Source organism: Bubalus bubalis, chromosome 11, assembly GCF_019923935.1.
Source record: "Bubalus bubalis isolate 160015118507 breed Murrah chromosome 11, NDDB_SH_1, whole genome shotgun sequence".
In the NCBI taxonomy this organism is placed as follows: Eukaryota; Metazoa; Chordata; class Mammalia; order Artiodactyla; family Bovidae; genus Bubalus; species Bubalus bubalis.
This window is the reverse complement of record NC_059167.1, coordinates 25,841,376-25,864,070: the sequence shown is the minus strand read 5'-3', so window position 1 is coordinate 25,864,070 and position 22,695 is coordinate 25,841,376. Positions and strand designations below refer to the sequence as shown.

At 39.7% G+C, this 22,695-nt stretch overlaps 1 protein-coding gene across 7 annotated transcripts in view; it reads left to right on the top strand.

Moving 5' to 3' along the window:
- Window positions 1–12,847: 12,847 nt before the first annotated feature.
- Window positions 12,848–22,695, top strand: part of FUT8 (fucosyltransferase 8) — a 330,583-nt gene continuing 320,735 nt past the window's right edge. For 4 of the 7 annotated variants that reach the window (XM_006072126.4, XM_044924841.2, XM_006072123.4 and 1 more), the window contains exon 1: window positions 13,028–14,203. The gene's annotated coding sequence lies outside the window, so the exon portion shown is untranslated. Of the gene's footprint in view, window positions 12,980–13,027; window positions 14,204–22,695 lie in introns of those variants that run through there. The other 3 variants (XM_006072125.4, XM_044924842.2, XM_006072122.4) reach the window with 2 other exon arrangements.

Genomic DNA, 22,695 nt, shown 5'->3' with positions numbered 1-22,695 from the left:
TCTCTTGGTTATTTCTTAAATCATTGCATCCAGAGCCATGCTGTATATGATTGTGTAGGTCATCTGTTGCATGTGGCAGAGACATTAGTCCCAGTCTCTCTTGTTAATTCAGACCTTTATGAATTCCATTTCTACTATTTATATATTAGACATTCATAAGTTCTTGATATCAACACATGATAGCATTAGCTTTTATTTATTTATTTATTTTTAAATTTTATTTTATTTTAAACTTTACATAATTGTATTAGTTTTGCCAAATATCAAAATGAATCCGACACAGGTATACATGTGTTCCCCATCCTGAACCCTCCTCCCTCCTCCCTCCCCATACCATCCCTCTGGGTCGTCCCAGTGCACCAGCCCCAAGCATCCAGTATCGTGCATCAAACCTGGACTGGCAACTTGTTTCATACATGATATTTTACATGTTTCAAAGCCATTCTCCCAAATCTTCCCACCCTCTCCCTCTCCCACAGAGTCCATAAGACTGTTCTATACATCAGTGTCTCTTTTGCTGTCTCGTACACAGGGTTATTGTTACCATCTTTCTAAATTCCATATATATGCATTAGTATACTGTATTGGTGTTTTTCTTTCTGGCTTACTCCACTCTGTATAATAGGCTCCAGTTTCATCCACCTCATTAGAACTGATTCAAATGTATTCTTTTTCATGGCTGAGTAATACTCCATTGTGTATATGTACCACTGCTTTCTTATCCATTCATCTGCTGATGGACATCTAGGTTGTTTCCATGTCCTGGCTATTATAAACAGTGCTGCGATGAACATTGGGGTACACGTGTCTCTTTCCCTTCTGGTTTCCTCAGTGTGTATGCCCAGCAGTGGGATTGCTGGATCATAAGGCGATTCTATTTCCAGTTTTTTAAGGAATCTCCACACTGTTCTCCATAGTGGCTGTACTAGTTTGCATTCCCACCAACAGTGTAAGAGGGTTCCCTTTTCTCCACACCCTCTCCAGCATTTATTACTTGTAGACGTTTGGATCGCAGCCATTCTGACTGGTGTGAAATGGTACCTCATAGTGGTTTTGATTTGCATTTCTCTGATAATGAGTCATGTTGAGCATCTTTTCATGTGTTTGTTAGTCATCTGTATGTCTTCTTTGGAGAAATGTCTATTTAGTTCTTTGGCCCATTTTTTGATTGGGTCATTTATTTTTCTGGAGTTGAGCTGTAGGAGTTGCTTGTATATTCTCGAGATTAGTTGTTTGTCAGTTGCTTCATTTGCTATTATTTTCTCCCATTCTGAAGGCTGTCTTTTCACCTTGCTAATAGTTTCCTTTGATGTGCAGAAGCTTTTAAGGTTAATTAGGTCCCATTTGTTTATTTTTGCTTTTATTTCCAATATTCTGGGAGGTGGGTCATAGAGGATCCTGCTGTGATGTATGTCAGAGAGTGTTTTGCCTATGTTCTCCTCTAGGAGTTTTATAGTTTCTGGTCTTATGTTTAGATCTTTAATCCATTTTGAGTTTATTTTTGTGTATGGTGTTAGAAAGTGTTCTAGTTTTATTCTTTTACAAGTGGTTGACCAGATTTCCCAGCACCACTTGTTAAAGAGATTGTCTTTAATCCATTGTATATTCTTGCCTCCTTTGTCAAAGATAATGTGTCCATATGTGCGTGGATTTATCTCTGGGCTTTCTATTTTGTTCCATTGATCTATATTTTATTTATTTTATTAAAATCTAGCTTTTAATAAAACTTGTCTAGAGATTAGCTTTTGAAACGTCTGTCTTTCGTATGTGAAGACAGTTTTGTCCCATTATCATAGGGCTTTCACTTTTTTGCTTTTAAGAGGAGCCGCGAGTGTTGCATTACATAGATCATGGTTTCTCCTTGTGAACAGAATTCACATTGTGATCGGACCATTGTAAGGTGGGCAAGTTATTTTGTTGATGAGAAGCTCGATGTTCCACATGGAGATAAACTCCAACACAGCCCACTGGACTTCATAAACAAAACCAAGACTGAAATTTAGTGGAAACAATGGACTGGGGAATTTTATAAGGCCACTGTGAAGGATGAGATTGAGTTGGATTGCTAAGGACCGAGAATAGAAGGATTAGAGTGATAAGATCTATATGTGAATATTAGAGGGATTAGTAGGGTTGTGAAAAATTGAAGGAGAAAGCAAGGAAGAGGAGTGTATATAGCAGGGTACCCAATATGTCAATTCTTGGGGCTGTTTACCTCCTGCCTCTACGCAAGGGTCTGCCATGTTCATGCTCATAGCGCCTGCAGAAGGGCAGCACCACCAGCTTGACACAGTAAATTGGAAGTAACATCTTACTGAAGGCCAGAAGACATAAAGAAAGACAAGACCCAACAAGACTTCCCTCTCTGGAAGTTGGATAGACTTCTCAACTGTTTGACCTGTGATTACAAAAGCCCAGAAGACTGGGAGTATATTTTAAACTTAAATGATCAGCCTTGAAATACATGTAAGTTAGCTCCACTTGACCCTGTCTGTGTAAGTTTACAAGTCGACTTGTAATCATGCCAGCACAATTTATAGGGGGTTGTTTTTAGAACCTTTACTCTTTGTCTTAAATGCCAGCACTTGTGTTGGAATATGTAGTGCAGAACTGAAATGACATTCAGCCTTTGGTCCAGGAAATCTTGTTTTTTTTTTTTTTCTTCCTGAGAGTCTGTTTTCATGTTATCTTAACTTTGAACTTAGATCCAATAATAACAGTAGTGTTCACAAAGTCTTGCTTTAGCTTAGGGTTTTTGTAGAGCTGTAAATGGCAAACATTTATTGTGTGCTTACCCTGTGCCAGGAATTGCTTTTAAGAGCCTTATATGTAATATTAATAACTCATTTTATAGTCACAGCAAACTGATGAGGTATATAATGTTGTCATTCCCATTTTACATGAGTGAAAAAATAAGACAGAGAGAGGTTTAAACAGTTTCCCAACATCTCATCACTATTAAGTGTCAGAACAAGTATCAAATATAGTTAGAATCTATGTTCTGAACCACAACTCTATACTTCCATGTTCCCATGGAAACCGTAGAAGATCCTGACTAACCAGAGGTTATTAGTTTCTTGATTTTCCCCTTGGCAGTTATACAGCAATGAAAATTAATTAACTCATTTGATAAATATGCTACATAATGGTGATCAAGACAGATAGGCAGGATCTCTGCCCTGAAGGGGCCTTCTGGTATTTCAGACTTTTGTCAGTTTGGTTAGAGTTGGTTTTTTCCCTTAGAGCCCAATGTTTCCCGGGGTGAACTTAAGAGTTTTTGCTACTGCAAAGTGGAGCATTGTAACTTTGGTGACTTCAGCAAAGCTCACTTTTACTAGAGCTAAGTATTTGTAACATTTTGACAGGGATAATTATTTTTTTGGCTGGAATTTTTCTCTTTGAGCAATTTTTTCTCTTGCACCTATCCCATCCTTTCAAAGACTGTACTGTTAGTTTTGGTTTAAAAATTCAAAATGTAACACTAGCATGTACTTGTCTTTGTTACATTTCTCTCAAATCTTTTCAAACTTTTGGGGATTTGTTTCTCTTTTTGTAAAGCATTAACAACCAACTTAATATAATTTATCAAGCTACTATGGAATTGTACCAGGATTAGATTCAGTGACATGTGACAGGAAAATCTAGATGATAGTGGCTTAAATAAGATATAAACTTATATATATATATATCTTTACATAAAAGAATTTTGGAGGTAGGCAGTCTAGGATTCGCATGGTGGTTTCACAAAGTTGTCAGGGAGCCAGGCTGTTTCCTATTCGTTGATGGTATCCCTAGTGTATGGCTATCCTCCTCGGGGTCCAAGATGGCTGAAAGAGCTCTAATCATCACATCATACCCTAGGTAATAGGATAGAGAGTAGGCAGAAGACTGTATCTCCATTCTTTTTATGACTTAAAAAAAAAAATAGAAGTCCCATACACTGTTTATATCTCAACAGCCAGAATTTAGTAATGTGGTCATACCCATTGCAAAGGAGACTAGGAAATGTCAGATTTTATTTGAATGGCAATAGGACCATGAAGGAATGAGAAAATATATGTTGTTGTTCAGTGGCTAAGTTGTGTTTAACTCTCTGCAGCCCCATGAACTGCAGCACACCAGGCTTCTCTTTCACTGTCTCCTGGAACTTGTTCAAACTCATGTCCATTCAGTTGGGGATGCCATCCAATCATCTCATTCTTTGTTGCCCCATTCTCCTCTTGCCCTCAATCTTTTCCAGCAACAGGGTCTTTTCCAATGAATTGGCTCTTGGCATCAGGTATCCAAAGTATTGGTGATTCAGCTTCAGCATCAGTCCTTCCAATGAATATTTGGGTTGATTTCCTTTAGGGTTGACTGGTTTGATCTCCTTGCTGTCCAAGGGACTCTCAGGAGTCTTCTCCAACACCACAGATAAAAAGCATCAATTCTTTGGTGCTCAGCCTTCTTTATGGTCCCACTCTCACATCTGTATATGACTACTGGAAAAAACCATAGCTTTGACTAGCGGGGCCTTTGTCACAAAGTGATGTCTCTGCTTTTTAATATGTTGTCTGGATTTGTCATAGTTCTCCTTTCAATGAGCAAGTGTTTTCATTTCATGCCTGCAGTCATTGTCCACAGTGATTTTAGAGCCCGAGAAAATACAGTCTGTCACTGTTTCCACTTTTTTCTCCATCTATTTGCCATTAAATGATGGGACCAGATGATATAATCTTTGTTTTTTGAATGTGGAGTTTTAAGCCAGCTTTTTCACTTTCCTCTTTCATCTTCATCAAGAGGCTCTTTAGTTCCTCTTCATTTTCTGCCGTTAAAGTGGTATCATCTGCATATCTGAGGTTGTTGGTATTTCTCCCGGCAATTTTGATTCCAGCTTGTAAGAAATTTCACTCTGCATATAAGTTAAATAAGCTGGGTGACAATATACAGCCTTGATGTACTCCATTTCCAATTTGGAACCAGTCTGTTGTTCTATGTAAGGTTCTAATTGTTGCTTCTTGTCCTGCATACAGGTTTCTCAGGGGACACATAAGGTTGTCTGGCATTCCCATCTGTTTTAAGAATTTTCCACAGTTTGTTGTGATCTACACAGTCAAAGGCTTTAGCATAGTCAATAAAGCAGAAGTAGATTTTTTTGGAATTCCCTCCTTTATCTATGATCCACGGATGTTGGCAATTTGACCTCTGGTTCCTCTGCTTTTTCTAAATACAGCTTGTACATCTGGATGGTCTCAGTTCACATACTGCTAAAGCCTAGTTTGAAGGATTTTGAACATAATCTTTCTAGCATATGAAATGAGTGCAATTGTAAGGTAATTTGAACATTCTTTGGGATTGGAATGAAAATTGACCTTTTACAGTCCTGTGACCACTGCTGAGTTTTTCAAATTTGCTGGCATATTGAGTGCAGCACTTTAATAGCATCATCTTTTTTTTTTTTTGATGTATAACCTAAACATGTTTATTTAAGAATGTATTCTAATATCTTTCCCTCTCTACAGTTCCTGGGAACCACTGATCTTTTTACTGTTTCATAGTTTTGCCTGTTTCAGAATGTCATACAGTTGGAATTGTACAGTATGTACCCTTTTCCGATTGGCTTCTTTCACTTGGTAATATACATTTAAGTTTCCTCCATGACATCTCATGACTTGTTAGCTCATTATTTTTTAATGCTGAATAATATCAGTTGTTTGGATGTCCTAGTGTATCTATCCATTCACCTACTAAAAGGGCATCTTGGTTGCTTCCAGGTTTTGACAGTTGTTAATAAAGCTGCCATTAATATCCATGTGCAGGTTTTTGTGTCAATTTCGCATCATCTTTTTTTTAGCTTAATTTTAATTTTTTTTTTTAACACCAAAACTATTTTGTATTGGAGTATAGATGATAGCAGCACCATCATTTAGGATTTGAAATAGCTCAGCTGGAATTCCTTCACCTCCACTAGCTGTTTATAGTAATGCTTGCTAAGGCCCACTTGACTTCACATTCCAAAATGTCTGGATCTAGGTGAGTGACCACACCATCATGGTTAAACAAGTCATTAAGACCATTTTTGTACAATTCTTTTGTGTATTCTTGCCACCTCTTCTTAATCTCTTCTGCTTTTGTTAGGTCCTTGCCATTTCTGTCCTTTATTGTGCCCATCTTTGCATGAAATGTTCCCTTGGTATCTCCAATTTTCTTGAAGAGATTCCTCTATTTCTTTGCACTGTTCACTTAAGAAGGCTTTCTTATCTCTCCTTGTTATTCTCTGGAACTCTGCATTCAGTTGGGTATATCTTTCCCTTTCTCCTTTGCCTTTCACTTCTCTTCCTTTCTATTTGTAAGACCTCCTTAGATAACTCCTTTGCCTTCTTGCATTTCTTTTTCTTGGTCATCTCTTCAGGCTGCCACTGCCATGTTATCCCAAGAGAATATTTAAAAGGGGGGTAATTTGAAGTCTATGCCACAGGTACTTTTGATATAGTTGGCATTTGAAAAAATTTATTGATTGGTTTTTATAAACTTGACAGTCATATTCTTAGAGGGCATCACTCAAGTTGTTAATAAAGATAGGTAATCCTAGACTTTTCCTTTTATTATTATTTTTACTTTATTATTCCATATAGTATATTGTTATATTAATTGCATCTAAAATAAATCCACCTGGAATTAGCTTATGCAAAATATGAAATATATTGGAAGAATATAGGAGAAATCCTTGGACGAGGCAAGCCTAAGAAGAAGAAAGGCAAGATTCTGCCATTGGTCAAGAAAAACTGGAACTGGGAATTCCAGTGTAACAATGACATTTTCTTCATTCTTTTTGCTTCTCTCTGTCCATTGGCTTTATCTCCCCAATGCAGAATGTTTTTTTTTCCACTTGACAAAAAAATGTCCAGTGATGTCTCCCAGATTTTATTCTCAGTGAGGCTTGACATGACCTCTCTTTCAAAGTCTAAAAAGCTTGGAGGAATGGCTTCCTCAGTTCATCTTGCATCAGAAATTCACCTGTTGACCAGTTAGCTATGGCCAAAGGGAGTCCAGCAGTAATATGACTTCTTTGGCTGCTATCATGTGATAGAATGTGGAAATGGGAAAAACATTTCTCTAGGAAAGGGGTATGCTGGCTATACAGGTGTATAGACTACACTATAATTATACAAAATGGAGAAACATAGTTCTGTGCCCTGAATTAAATAAATGATAAAGGAGAACAGTATCTATCCTAATGAAAACAAAAGTTAATTTAAGCAATGAATAAACAATGGCAACCCACTCCAGTATTCCTCCCTGGAGAATTCCATGGACAAGGGAGCCTGGAGGGCTGCAGTCCATGGGGTCGGACTGCATAGGGTCAGACATGACTGAGTGACTAACACACACACACACACACACACACACACACACACACAACTTTTGATATGGCTGCAATATATAGAAAGTTTACTATGTGTCTGGCATTTTGTTCAGTGCTTTTTACATGTTGTTTATTTCTCACAACTCTATGAGCTGCTGCTGCTGCTGCTGTTAAGTCACTTCAGTCATGTCCGACTCTGTGCGACCCCATAGACGGCAGCCCACCAGGCTCCTCTGTCCCTGGGATTCTCCAGGCAAGAACACTGGAGTGGGTTGCCATTTCCTTCTCCAATTCATGAAAGTGAAAAGTGAAAGTGAAGTCGTTCAGTCGTTCTGACTCTTAGAGACCCCATGGACTGGAGCCTACTAGGCTCCTCCATCCATGGGATTTTCCAGGCAAGAGTACTGGAGTGGGGTGCCATTGCCTTCTCCCTCTATGAGCTAGAGATTGTTAACTTCTTTTATAGATGGAAAAACCAGGGATCAAGGAGGTTAAATACCATGTTCAAGATCATCCAGCTAATAAGCTACAGTTGTCTTAACTTCCACGTTTTTAACTACTAGGGTAATCTACTGTCTATTACTTCTCCATCTTGAGTTGAAAACTATGGTCATTTTGATGAAGTTATTATTAGTTTTTTTTTCCCCTTTGGTTCTGCCATAACAATGCTATGTGAACTTCACGAGTCTTATAACATATCTGAGTCTAAATCTCTTCACCTGTAAAAAGATTGAGTTGATTCAAATAACGTTTTTCCCTTTGTTAATGTAGGTAATATTTTATTTCTGAAGACAAGAGCCATTATATTTTTTATAAATTTTATTTCATTCAAAATTTTTGAGTGTTTCCTGAGCTAGATCTGTGTTAGGAGCTATGATGAAATTAAAAATATTTAAGACGTATTTTCTGCTCATAGTATTTTGGACAAACAAACAGAATTATTATTTTGCAGATTTAGAAGTCCAGAGAAGATTAGCCTTCAGAAGTGGTATAACCATCAGCTCAGCTGTATCTTCAAGGTTCTGCTCTCTGTTTGCCATTCTTAGTGGGTCAACTTCATTCTAAGTCCCTCTTATGGCTGTTAGATTGCTGCCATTGGCAATTTAGGTTATAGGCTGACTTGCTCATACTTGGTAGAAAGGAGAGAATCTTCTCTCCAAAGCATGGGCTAAAAATCCTTCTGATTGGGTCAGTTTACCCCAGGACCACTGGTGGCTCAGAGGTTAAAGTGTCTGCCTGCATTGCAGGAGACCCAGGTTTGATCCCTGGGTCGGAAAGATCCCCTGGAGAAGGAAATGGCAACCCATTCCAGTATTCTTGCCTGGAGAATCCCATGGAGGGAGGACCCTGGTGGGCTACAGAGTCGCAAAGAGTCTGACACGACTGAGCGACTTCATTTTCACTTTCACACAGTTTTCAGGTCTAATAATTAGAATGGTCTAGGATCTGGCATACCTTAGAGTCTAGGTCACACCGCAGTAAAAAAACAAAAAACAAAACCAAATCTCAGTAGCTTAAACAACAAAGGTGTAGCCTTTACTCAAACTATATATCCATCCTGACTTGATGAAGGAAGGAGGTGGGCTGTTCCACATTGTCCTTTCTTAGGGAGCTAAGTTAACTAAGGCTTTATCATCTTCAACAATACTGGTCTTGAGACTGGGGAAGAGTTTGGACTTATACTTGCAATTAAGTGTTCTACCTGGAAGTGACACATAGCACTTCTATCCACAACCCACTATAGACTGCTGCTGCTGCTGCTAAGTTGCTTCAGTCGTGTCCGACTCTGTGCGATCCCATAGACGGCAGCCCACCAGGCTTCTCTGTCCCTGGGATTCTCCAGGCAAGAATACTGGAGTGGGTTGCCATTTCCTTCTCCAGTACATGAAAGTGAAAAGTGAAAGTGAAGTCGCTCAGTCGTGTCCGACTCTTGGCTAGTGACTTTAATTAGTCACATGGTCCAGCCAACTACACGAGTTGGGGTAGGTGGCAGGGATGTAATCTCTTGACTCAGACTAATTAAATTGCCCTTTTGTAGCTGGAGGTTGTATGGTTATCTAAAAAACAAACCGATAAAAACAAAAACATGGAACTCTATTAGTAAGGAAGGAACAAGAGTAGATGCTGAATAAGAAACCAACAGTGTGAACTACCTGACATTTTGCCTTAATGGAGAAGACAGAAATTTCAGCCATGGAGGCAAGTCATAGGGAAGGATAGTTTGGCTAATTTCATTGGTCTTTAAATCAATCGCTTCATTTATTCTTCTGATTGGAAAGATTGACTTTGGCTCTTTAATGAGTGGATGTAGTTGGAATTTCTATGGCTCAAAAGTGACTTAAAATTTTATTGGATTTGGAAGTATGGACTGTTGTTCCATATTTTATTGTTGTAGTTCCTGCCAATGGGGTGTCAAGCTAGCTAGATGTATTGTTTTAGAACTGACAAACAACTAAAGTTTATCTAGTCCAACTTTTTTATTTTGCAGATGAGAAAACTAAGGCCCAAATGGGTAAAATGATTATCTCAAGGTCACACCTTCTTGCATGTAGCAGTAACAGTGCTGTCTTTTGGATAATTTGCTGTAAAATGGAATCCTCTGAGTACAATGTAGCTAGATAACAATTAGAAAACAAGATTAAAAATTTGTTTAAAAATTTTTAAAATTTATAAGAAAGTTTTCAGGACTGATACTCAGTTAGTCCACGTTGGTAAAGATGGAAAATTTTCTAAACTGTTTGGTAAGTAGTTGCTCTGAACCTCTTGAGAGTCTCCTCAACCTTTCTCTTTGATCCCTCCCACCACTGTAATAAGGGGCCCACCTCAAAGGGATGATTTTAAAATTAAATAATGGAGATTAAACAGTTTATCATGGGACCTGGCACTCAGCAATGTTATAACTTGTCTATTATTTTTATTATTGTCATTAATGAAATGGTAGTCAATTTCAAACTAGCTCCTACATGAAAGTTCAGGATTTTGGAAATGTGATGGTATTCAAGTTCATTAACTTTGATCTAGCTAATCTCTTGAAACAATAGCTTCTTATGTACTCACTAACTTTCATTTTGATCTTTTGTATTGTCTAATGGTTGACTCCACCTCACCCCACCTGCAAGACCCCACAAGTTTTTGTTGATGAAAGAATTTAATCTAGGCTGTGAAAAAGAATATAAAGTATGGACAAGGTTCTATTAGTTCTTAGTAAAACATATCATAAAGAATGTTCTGTACAGTGTTTTGTTGAGCAGAACTTGCCTGTAAGTTTTCAGATAAGCAAAGATAGGCCTAATGCCTCGCTGGTAACAAAACCATGGGGGTTGTGGAGCAATTCTACTTGGTCAAGCAAATATCAGACACGAGGCATGATGAAAGGCAGATGGAGTAAGAAGAGATGGAGGGTCCAGAAGCATAGAGGGAAGCTGGAGCTTATGGAGAAATCAGCCTTTGACAGAGATGTCTACGGGTAGCCAGAGATGTTTAGAATCTTTTGGGGATTTTTTTCTGTCAGAAATTTAACCCAGCAAGAAGGTAGAGTTTCAGTAGTAACCTCTTTTGTAAGAGTAAATGAAATGTGTTTTTCAAAAGCTGGAACTGTTGGGAACTTTCTTGAAATTCATTATTGGCCCAGACCTTCATGTGTAAAGATTGGTTCTCAAAAATCAGTTGTTTAACTGATATTTCCAGTTCTGAGGTGGCCACTAAATGCTGGGCATGTCCTGGAAAGGGCTGTGTTCTGTCAGTGACTGAGATGTCCATTGACTCAACAGAATGCAATCCAAATTGTTAATGGACTAGTTTCTGAGTATATTTATTTTACAGACAGCAGATTATCTGGTTTGGGCTTCCCTGATGGCTCCACAGTAAAGAATCCGCCTGCCAATGCCAAAGAGGTGGGTTCAGTCCCTGGGTGGGGAAGATCCCCTGGAGAAGGAAATGGCAACCCACTCCAGTATTCTTCCCTGGGAAACGCCATGAAAAGAGGAGCCTGGTGAGCTATAATCCATGGGGTTGCAAAAGGGTCGGACATGATTTAGCCACTAAACAACAAGAAGACGACAAAAACCATCCTATAAATGTGCAAGAAATTCTGGACAAACATTCTTTGGACAGGTTTTTTTTTTTTTTTTTTAGCAGAAAGAGGTAGAGAATATAAGTATTTCACTTCCTAGGCTTTTGGAGAGGAAAAATGAAGGCAATATTAAAAAACCCAGGAGTTTTGAGGCAAATGTAAAGGAAAGCTTTGAAACTGGAGATCTTAAACATGCTTGCTAAAGTATTGTTAAAAAGTACTGTTTAAATTAAGAAAGCAGATATCGACCTCACCTCTGACTTCTAAAAAGTACCTAGAGTTTGACTGATAAAACTTTGGCCTTTAATCTATATTGCTGCTAACTCGCTTCAGTCGTGTCCGACTCGGTGCAACCCCATAGACGGCAGCCCATCAGGCTCCCCCGTCCCTGGGATTCTCCAGGCAAGAACACTGGAGTGGGTTGCCATTTCCTTCTCCAATGCATGAAAGTGAAAAGTGACAGTGAAGTCACTCAGTCGTACCTGACTCTTAGTGACCCCATGGACTTGCAGCCCACCAGGCTCCTCCGTCCATGGGATTTTCCAGGCAAGAGTACTGGAGTGGGGTGCCATTGCCTTCTCCGTTAATCTATCTCACTATGGCATGTCTAAAATTTCTGTTCAATTCCAACAACAAGGTATGTAGCCATTATAGCAGACTTTTGTTCAGTTTATTAACTTAGTGCAGAAAGTTCTGCAGTAAGCGATAGCAACCATGCATAGGATAAATGATGGTTGAATGATGGAATATAAACGCTAAGCTAGAATATAGTTCTGGCTCTGCCAGTATATATTTTTGTGTAACCTTAGATCAGTCACTCTACTTTTTTCTAAATTTCTCTTCTTACAGGGAGACAATCATAAAAATGACTGGAAACTACCACTTAACTGAGAGCTTTTTCTTTAAAGAGCTGATGATAAAAACCCGTTGCAAGGTCCAGCAAACCTCTTTCAGAGCAAACTAAACTTCTCGAGGACAGGGAACCTTTTTTTTTTTTTTTTTTTTGAATTAGCAGCATCTTATTTGTATTTCTGTAATACAGTTTCTGGACTCTAAAGAGGTGTCAACAAATATTGTAAATTTATTATTAGGCAGATTGCAGTCTTGGCAGCCCACCACTGCCTCTTAAATCTCTTTTCTGTGATCCTTTCATACTTGGCATCTAAAAGACCGCCGATCTTCGCTCTGTGATAGGTTCCCAAGGCATTTACTTAAAAATATCCAAGTCTAGAGAAGTCATTCTTGTCTTTACGGGCACCATTTCGCTTTCTCAAGGTATTGCACCCAGGCTTGGGATCTGGGTCCGGAGGCTACAGGGAAGAGTTCGGTACGGGAAGCTCATCCTCCCGCCCTCCGATTGGCTGACTCGCACTCCACTCACGCGGTTCGTGTCTCTGATTGGCCACCGTAGCACCCCCCGCCTCGGCTCGCGACTACTTTGTGTGCCGGGGCGGCGCGCTCAGCTCCTCCGGCTCAGCTCGCCGTCAGGGCTGGACTGGGCTAGCTCTTCGGCCCACTGCTCTGCATCGCGGGCGCCAGGAATTTTTCCGAGTCCGAGCCGGGTAGGAAGCATCCTAGGGAAAAGCTCCCTCCCCCGCCCCATGTTCTCTTTCCCGTACTGAATAAACTTCCGCCTTGGAGGGGTTGTTGCAGCCGCGGGTCCGGGGGAGAGGCCAGGCACCGAACCCAGGCTCTCATGGGGGAGGGGTCTTTCTGTCCCGGCGAATGTGGAAGACCTGCTCTCACAAGATTAAACCGGGCTTCACTATTCGCATGGGAGTGCGATGCCATTCTCTGATCGTGTTTTGCAAGCTGCAGCGGAGCGGCCAGACCTGCGCTACGGGGGCTGAGCAGCAGCGATCACTCCTAAAAAGTAGCAAGGAGCCTGCTTCATATCTCCAGTACCAGTGGTACTTAAGGGCCGCGGGCTGAACTGGCACGGGCCAATCCGTTTCCCGGCGGTTGAGAATACGGCATTCCCCGGAGGTGGCGCTCCCAGGAGTGGGGAAGCCCGGCTCCGCTCGCGCCTCCTTCAGCCTTTGGCCTTCAAGCGGTAGAGGGCGGCCTACACTCGTGTCGGAGTCAGCGCCCGTGCGCACAGCGTTGCCGACCCTGCTAGAAGGCTCCCCGTCTCGCTGTAGCCCGCGGCCCAGCCCGGCAGTCGGACGCTGCGGCTACTCGGTCCACGGGCGCGGCGAGAAGGGGGCGGGGAGAAGCCCTGGCACAGGCGGGGGTCGCCGTAGGAGGCAGTGGCCAGCGCATGCGCGCCTTCTCCCAGAAGCTTGGGACGCTGAGGGGGCGCGCTCTCCCATTCGCGCGGGCACGCTTGCGCTAGCCGAGGCTTCCCCGCCTGCGCTCGCGGTCAGAGCCGCTCAGGCGCGTGCGCGTGTTATCTCCGGTAGACCCGAGTAGCCCGGTTCTCTTTGCTCCAGGCCCCCGCCCCTCGCCGCTCCTCGGCCGACCCGTACCCTTCCTCTCCTCGCGGAATGGGGCCGGCGCTGCTCGGGGTCGCGCGCCCGGGACCCGGCTCGCGCTCGGTCTCGCGCTGTCAGCGACTGCTTGGCTCGCGCCGCCTCGCGCTTTCCCTCAGTCAGTGGCGCCGAAGGCTCCGTTAAGCAGCGACGGCGGCGGTTCCTGTTTCCGTTTCTTCCTCTCCCTTCAGTAGGGAGTAGCATCCTCCACCCAGCCACCCCTCCCACTTCCCCAGCGCGGGGCAGCTGCGGCTGAGGGCTGTAGCGGCGGCGGCTGCTGGGGAACGGCGGAGACCGCCTCTGCTCCCGCCTCGGGTAAGGGGGCGTTTGGGAGCCGGGCCCCGCGCGCCCCGGGGTCTGGAGGTGGGCAAGCGCGGGATCTCAGGAGGCTCCGGGAAGGTGCCTGCCGGCCGTTGCAGCTCTCTTTCCCCCGAGGCGACCCCCGGGCCTTTTGCTGCCACTGCTGCTGCTTATGCAGCGGCTCCGGGGAAAGTGGGGAGGGAGCCCCCGGGACCCTCTGATGGGTGCCTTTGCGCGGCCGCCGGGGTTGTGGGAGGTGGGGGCCGCGATAGGGTACTAGGGACGCCTGCCGCTTCGGCCGGGGCGTGGAGCGGCTCGGCTGCTGCCCTCGGCGTCGCGCATCCTTGGTTAGGGCAGGGGCCGAAACCGAGGAAAGGAGATGGGGGCGGGGGTGGGAGGTGTCCCTCTTCTCTGCTCTTACCTGCCCTTTCTCCAGCGATTCGCTCTCTGGTGTCACAGACTGTGGGGACTAGCATGCTTGTGCGTTAAGAGCTTTTCTGAGGGGTTCTCCGGGAGGAAATTGGGGAGTGGACCCGTGCAAAGATCCGCTCCCGGCGAGGGGCCAGTGCCAGGGCAGTTTCATGGCTTGAGTGCCGCTGCACCCTCGTTTGACGTGGAAATGATGAGCTGGCGGCTTTAGAGCTCCAAACTTATTTGGGAAGGTTAAATGAGTTCTTAAATATTTATTTATTTAATCTCCAGTTAAAGGAGGTTTGTCCTGCAAGAGTGAGTGGGCTGTCCTGTGCAGCACCTGTTTTTTTTTTTTTTTTCATCACAGTGGGGATTGCAATCTTCAGCCACACATAACGTCAGAGACGCAGTGTATTTCTTAAGTTAAATGGCAGTGTCATGGTTAGAATTTATCCCTGGTGAGCTTTAGCGTTTGAGTGAGGCCTTGGATAGAGCAGGGTGTTATTTCTTATTCCCATGTTTCGGTTAGTTTACAGTGGACTTAATCCAGCTCAAGAGTGTGGACCTAGGCAAGCCAGAATCTCCTGTAGAAACACCCCAAAGCTCAAGGTAACGCAGAGGAAATTTCGACAAAAGTTTTCTCTCAGTTTACAGTTAAACTCATCACAAGTAACTGAACTTTGGCTTGGTTCTCTTTAGAAACTGCAAGCAAGGTTTAATTGCGGTTTTTTGCTCCCTTGTTATTCTTGGGGATAAGTGCATATTTATTTTCTTAATTAACTTTTGTTTTTATGCATATTTCTTTTAAAGAATGCATCATATAGAAGACTTTTTAGGAGAAAGATTTGCAGTATTATAGAGTTATGCTGAAGTAGTGGAGTAAGTTGTATTCTCTCTTGAAAGTAACTTAAAATTAACCTGAAATCCTATGATGTATGATAAAGCCTTGTACATTGCTAGCCTTGTGAAATATACCATAAAATGCACATAGTAAATCTTAGTTTGATTTATACCTACTACAATAGTAAGGATAAGGTGGGAATTCAAAGATTTGAAATTATGATTTTATAGCTTAGTATGTAAAAATGCAGGGGGTTAGAAATGAATAGGATTTAAGGAACATAGAAGGGTGGTTTGGAGGCGTGAATTTTCCTTTTCCTGCTTTATAAACTGAGAATTCTACTTAAATTGCTGAACAGCTGGAATGAAAGTTGCATAGATAGCAGAAACAGATGCAAAAATGTGTCTTTGATCAAGTAGTGAGTTAACATGAAGAATATCTTGTGGTTTATTAAGACAGTGATTCAAAATAATTTCCATAAAACATAGCATTATATAGATTGTACTTTAGGATGTTCTTAAATTGAAATAGACACTTAAAGTTGTTTTCCTTCAAGTCAGTTTTGAGAGATAGAATTGAAAAACAGTAACTTAGATTACATTCTGCAGTGTTTGGTTACAAGTTTTAACTAGTTATTTTAAGGCATTGGAGTGTCTTTAAAAGTGGTGAATTGTTAAATCACTAGTGGCTTGGAAAAACTTGTGTTCCTTGTTTATTTTTTTAAGTGCCCGTTATATCAGTAGGTTGGTCTGGAGGGGGAGCTAGTGCCAAAGCAAAGCATGGCTTAATATATGTTTGAACTTTTTCAAACACCCCAAACCAGATTTTTATGACCAGAAGAAAGAGAAATTTAATTTTTAGTTAAAGGAGTAAGGGAATTGATAATGGATATATATCTTATCTGTCAATAGTTACTTGTGGAGTATATATATTGTATATTACAAATTAGTTAGACGTTTTTTTCGTGATCTGAAAATAAATGCATAAGGTTTGTTAAATTTCTCATTTTAAACCTCTGAAAGTATGTCCCCAAACTTAGGGTATATGATAACAGTTTCTTAAACTTCTTACGCATTGCATCAGAAAGGAAGCAGTATCTGTTAACCCTTTGTGCATGTTGTATCTTCTTAAGTTTTTTCTTTATAATATCTATGGTCCTAACATTTCAAAAGAGCTTCAAGTAGAGTCTTATAAGAGCAAAGATATCAAGTATTTAGCTAGGTATTTATCAATAGCTAGGTATTTATTTACTAATAAATACTAGCTAGGTATTTATCAAAAGTAAAGGTAATTGCAATAAAAAAAAATGGGTCCTTTAACATCTGGAGAGCAGGATCCCAAGATCACTTCTTAACATCTCTCTCCTGCAATATAATGCAGTGAGTCCAGCTGATCTGTGAAATTGAACTTGTATGTTTGAATATGAGCAGTAATTTTTTTGATCTGTGGCACTTTATTTAGGTTTCTGAACTGCAATCAGTTTTGATTTTACTTCTTACGGTTCACATATTCTTCAAATTCGAGGTTAGGATTGATTGTGTGTATATTAAAATCAGAATATTTTAGTTTTCTGAGGGTAGTAGTTGGGCTGTTCTCCGTTGCTATTCATTGTGTAAATAGAATTTCGGTGGTGGTAAAATAAAAAAGTAGATTCTTTGAAAGGAATGAAAATATTTGTGAGATACAGAATAGTGAGGTGTTTACTGTTTTTAAAAAGTTAATGCTATAAATTAATCAGTTTAATAAGATATTCTAGAATATTTTCATATATGTTTTTCATTTCTTTAATGGTTCTTTTTAATTCACTGCACAGTATTAGTAAATCTCTTGGTTTAATTAAATGGTGAACATGCCCATTTCATATTATAGCACACTTATAAAAGTAAAAGCATTTTCATTTCATAATCATAAAAGCAAATGTAAAAATAAACATGTAATTAAATTTCTTTACTTAAAACAAAATTGAGATTCTAAGCAACTCTGAAACCAGCATAATTTTTCTACTCAGGCATCAATACTAGTCCTATTGGTACTTTTCAAATGAGATATCAATCTCCAGTCTTCTGTAGTCAACAGTAGTATTGTAGATATAGGATTTAGAGGATCAATACCAAGTTTCCCTTGGTTCTCCTGTTGATGATTCTCTGGCTTATATTTCTGTACCATATAGTATATGGTTTTGCAGTTTGAATTGATATTGAATTGTACTATTGAATTGTAGCTTGTTATAATGAAAGAAACATGTCTAAAAGTAAGGAATAATTATGACTGATTCTTTTAAAAAAGACTGCTTAAAATTCAGAGCAGAAGAAGGTTATATGGGTATATATATGTATATAAATTTTTAACAGATTAGTCTCAAGTCTCAACCTTCCTTTCTCTCTACATTATACTTTCCTGATTACATCTCCCCTTCTCCAACCATCCTCCATCATCCTGTGATTTTCTCTTTGGGATAATTAGGAATCAAACCAATAAAATGAACCATATCATTTACTTGGCATAGTTTTTTTCTTCCTTGATTAAATGACTTTATATCAGTCTGTATAATATTTTAAAGATAAAGCCCATATGGACTTTATGCAGTACTCTAGATTTTTCTTTCAATGGAAGAAGAGCAAATATGGCTTGTGGATTAGGCCGTGTATTTCAGTACAAGAGTTATTCATGCTCTTTATAGAAAGTAGAGCTATTGAGTTAATTTCATTTACGTTTTTTAAGATATAGGCTTTATTTTCTAAAAACCCAATATTACACTCATTTACTACTTTTAAAAAATATCTTTTTGTGATAATTTTTTGTCAGAAAAGAACATGTGACGAGGAAATGTGTTGAATTTTAAGTTTAAAAAAATTGACAAATTGACAAATAAGGCTAGAACAGATGTAATTCAAACTTGCCTTTGCTATCATTCTCTTTTCTTTTGTATTGGTTCTATAGTATAACTTCTTCATTTAAGCACTGGAATAAAGCTTTGAAGATCACTCCTGAAATGCTCTCCTGTATTTGTTGTATCTAAGAACTTGGGGTTTTTTTGGAAATTAAACTAATTCAGGGATAAACTGAATAAACATGATTTAACATATTTACGTTAAGAAGATCAGGCTTAATGTTTCTACTTGTCACAGTCTCAATGACTGGTAGGTGTAAATAAGGTTCATATTAGAAAATAATAAACTATATTGATGTTAATCTTTGATGTAAATGGGACATTAAGCTCATGTTTATTTTAGCATCTCAGTTATGAGAAGTGTTACATCATGTGAGTTGTAAATGCTGTAGCTTTCTGTTTGTAAATGAACACAAGTGAAGGGAAAATGGAAGGTTGTTCTATTTGATTTACCTCAAATATATAACTAAAATGAACCTGTTTTGTGTCTGTGTACATCTTATTTTTTTAAGACTGTTACTGAACCATGAACGAGTTTTAAATTTTTACTAATTTATGGCGGGCTGTTTATATCACTCAAATGAGATAAATGCCGTTTAATATGACTTAATACCTAGAGCTTTAGAATAAATTTGTCTGTAGTAAAAATGGTATTTACAAACCATCAAGCTGTAAAAGCATTCCAGTGTTATTAAATGAGTTAATATTCCATAAGCTAGCTTTTAAAATAACTTTTACAGTTTTTAAAATTAATTTATTGTAATATCTTGATAAATAGTAAAGGTGGAAAAATATAGTTTGTAGCTTTTATATTTCATTCATTGTCTCAGCCTTAGGTAAGCTTGGGACCAGTGAAGTGTGGGAGACTGAGAGAGGGGATGTACTGGTTGATGAACCTGCTTTCTTTAGAGGTGAGGGAGATTTCTTTTTCAGTTTTTTCCACTCCATCCACTCTCTTCATCTCCCTGTTTATCATCTGTCTTCTTTTCCAACAGTGGTGAAAAATCTGGGAGTTTGCCACCTTTGCAGGATTTTTTTTTTTTTTTTTCCTTTCTTAGAGTTCATAGAATATTTCCTGGTAAAACATTAGCTTTTATGTTAACAATAATTTTATTATAATGGCCTCATTCTCTTGCAGCAGTAGGCAAGAGACTGGAAGAAATTCAGGTTGATGTGGGGTTTAATTATTGAAAGTCACTCAGTTGTGTCTGACTCTTTGCAACCCCATTATATAGTCTGTGGAATTCTCCAGGCCAGATTACTGGAGTGGGTAGCTATTCCCTTCTCCAGGGGATCTTCCCAACCCAGGGATGGAACCCAGGTCTCCCCCCATTGCAGGTGGATTCTTCACCAGCTGAGCCACCCGGGAAGCCCAAGAATACTGGAGTGGGTAGTCTATCCCTTTTCTAGTGGATCTTCCCGACCCAGGAGTTGAACCGGGGTCTCCTGCATTGCAGGTGGATTCTTTACCAACTGAATTACCAGGGAATCCCAATTCACTATTAATCATTTATTAATGATTTTGTATAAAGAGGGATATGGGAGGTGTTGGTTCATTGTTAGGAGTCCTGTGTCAGTCATATTATTGTTCTGCTTACTGTTAAATACATGGCAGTCCCTTCTTCCATTTCTTGAAATGCAGTCTTATGCCTTCTCTGTTATTTCTGTCTTTGTCCATGGAGTTTCTGACTACACGGAATTGCTTTTTAGAATGTCTCTTTACCTCCTTTGTCTGCCTCATTTGAATAATTTAATGTTAAAAAAAAAACAAAAACAAAAACTAACAAACCCAAACAGTAGGAACCTATGTCCACTGAAGAGAACAGCTCTGAAACGAAAATGGACAGTAATGTTCTCCTTTCATGGGAGTAGTTTTAGCAGATTTAAGCCAGTTATTGTGGAATATTCACAAGGAGAAAGTGTATATTTGATGATTAGGGCCCTAGTCATTAGAGATCTGACTGATTCAATTTCTGTAACATATGGAATTGTACCTGAAAGAGATATATTCAGTAGAGATTGTAATTTTTTTGTATGTATTGAGTTTTGTGAGTAACTACTTAATTCAGTCAGTTACCAAATGACAAAAGGTTGTAATTTTGAGAAAAATATATTCTTTAAAATTAGAACTTAAGCCATGGTAAATATTTTGTTTTCTTTTTGCAAGTTTCAAATTTTTCTTTATCTTTTAGAAAGTTATTGAAATTTTAGGGTTTAGAAGGTGGTAATTAAAGCTCTTGAGTCAAAAAGTCTTTAGCATTGGTGAAATAAGCCTCAGTGGCATGAGAAAGGTAGATTTACTGAGTAATTCTGACTGCTTCCTCTAACATGATTATGGACATCTGGGCCTTAACCAGTTAGAACTGTTTGTTTTTAAGATCCAAGCAGTAGATTACCAGCTTGATATTTACAGGTGTAAAGCATTCATAGAATGAATGATATAATGTTATTTTTAATTTGTGAGTAAATGAGGACTATGCTTCTTGTGCTGAGTAGGCTAAAGAGTTGTATACCTAATAAGGATGTACAAATAATAAACTAAAGAAACTTGCTAATATGCAGTTAGGAATGGTTCCTGTTATTAGTGTTTATAATGGCACAAATTATAATGGTGAAAATGAAATCAACGAAGAACTCTGTCTTGGAGCAGTTTGTTAGATAAGAGCACATTCTCTGTTCTATAACTGTCTAGAAGTTCACTTAGAGCCATGCAGAATCCTACCTAAAAGGAAATAATGATCAACAACTGAAGTGTTTTTGCAGGAAATGTGCATGTTTTTTCTGTGTATATTTGCTCAGTGCCTGTCACCTTCTCTTTCCGTATCAAATATAAGGTTAGAAAGTAAGGTATTTAACTTTTGAAAAATCTGAAGGGAAAAGGATCTGAAGTTTGGAAAAAGGCTGGTTTCTTCATGTTTTAGTACTTCTTTTTGACATAAAATTTTCTGAGAGCTCCACAGTTGTGAAGCTAAAATCTGAGTTCTTTCTTAGTAATTTTTTGGATTGCTTTATTGAAGTTTATTGGACAGGGAGGCCTGGCATGCTGCGGTTCATTGGGGTTGTAAAGAGTTGGACATGACAGTGACTGAACTGAACTGATTGAAGTTTAATTTATATATCATAAAATTCACCATTCAAATTTAGTAAATTTATGTAGTTGGTGTCTCAGTGGTATAGAATCTGTCTGCCCATGCAGGAGATGTGGTTCAGTCCCTGGGTCGGGAAGACCCCCTGGAGAAGGAAATGGCAACCCACTCTAGTATTCTTTCCTGGAGAATCCCATGGACAGAGGAGCCTGGTGGGCTACAGTCCATGGGGTTACGCCTTCGTGACTAAACAAAAATAATATAGTTGTACAACAGTTATCACAATCCAATTTTAGAACATTTTTGCCTCCAGAAAGCGCCCTCTTGCCCGTTAGCCCAACCCCTATTCCTGCCCTCAGCTCCAGGCAACCACTTGTCTGTATTTTGTCTCTGTAGTTTTGCGATTTATAGAAATTAGACATTAATGGAGTCATATAGTAAATGGTCTTTTGTTTCTTGGCTCTTTTCATTTAGTATGGATTAAGATTGGATAAAGTAGAAAAGCTTTAAGCTTGGAATCTGGAGACCTGGATAGGAGTATTATCTCTGCCACCCAGATGTATAAACTTGGGTAAGCCATTTGCCGTCTCTGGGCCTCTGCTGCTTTCTCCATCAAGTGAATTATTTTTATTTTCTTCTAGTTTGGTTTTCACACCTTGGTAGACATTCACTGACCTTTCCTTGGAACGTACCTTAACTCTTTCCCTTAACACTTTATGTCTGCATACGTTTTTTTCTGAATCAAAAACAAGGCTTATGGTCTTAAGAGGTGACTCAGCAATGGACACATCTGAGACTGCCTTGAAGCATCAGGATGACTGAGTAAACCTTTTCTTGGGCATTTTTTAGTTCATATGTACAACTTTGAGAATAGGGATAGTCTTAATTGCTGAGTTAATAAGACTTTTGAAGAGAATAAAAGCAAAGTTGAATAATTGTCAGAGGTAGGGCTTTAAAAGTGATGGAAGCTTCTTAGGAACATAGGAAAAAATTATACTTTTTAGTTATTTTTTCTTCTGGAAGTAGAAAGTGGAGTAGAGCATTTTTAGTTAAGTTTGAGCCAAGTTGGGCTCCAGGAAGAAGAGCCAAAGGAGATATATGGCTACTGTTGGGAAGACTGTCCTAGGGCTCATCTGGAGGCAAAGCTGACAGATAACATTCAGGTGATACATTAGGGGAAAAATATGTATGTAGGGAATTAAACATTAGGGGTGTGCATGTGTATACGTATGTGTAGCAGGTATAAACCACAGACTGAGTAGGCTGGTATCAGGTATAT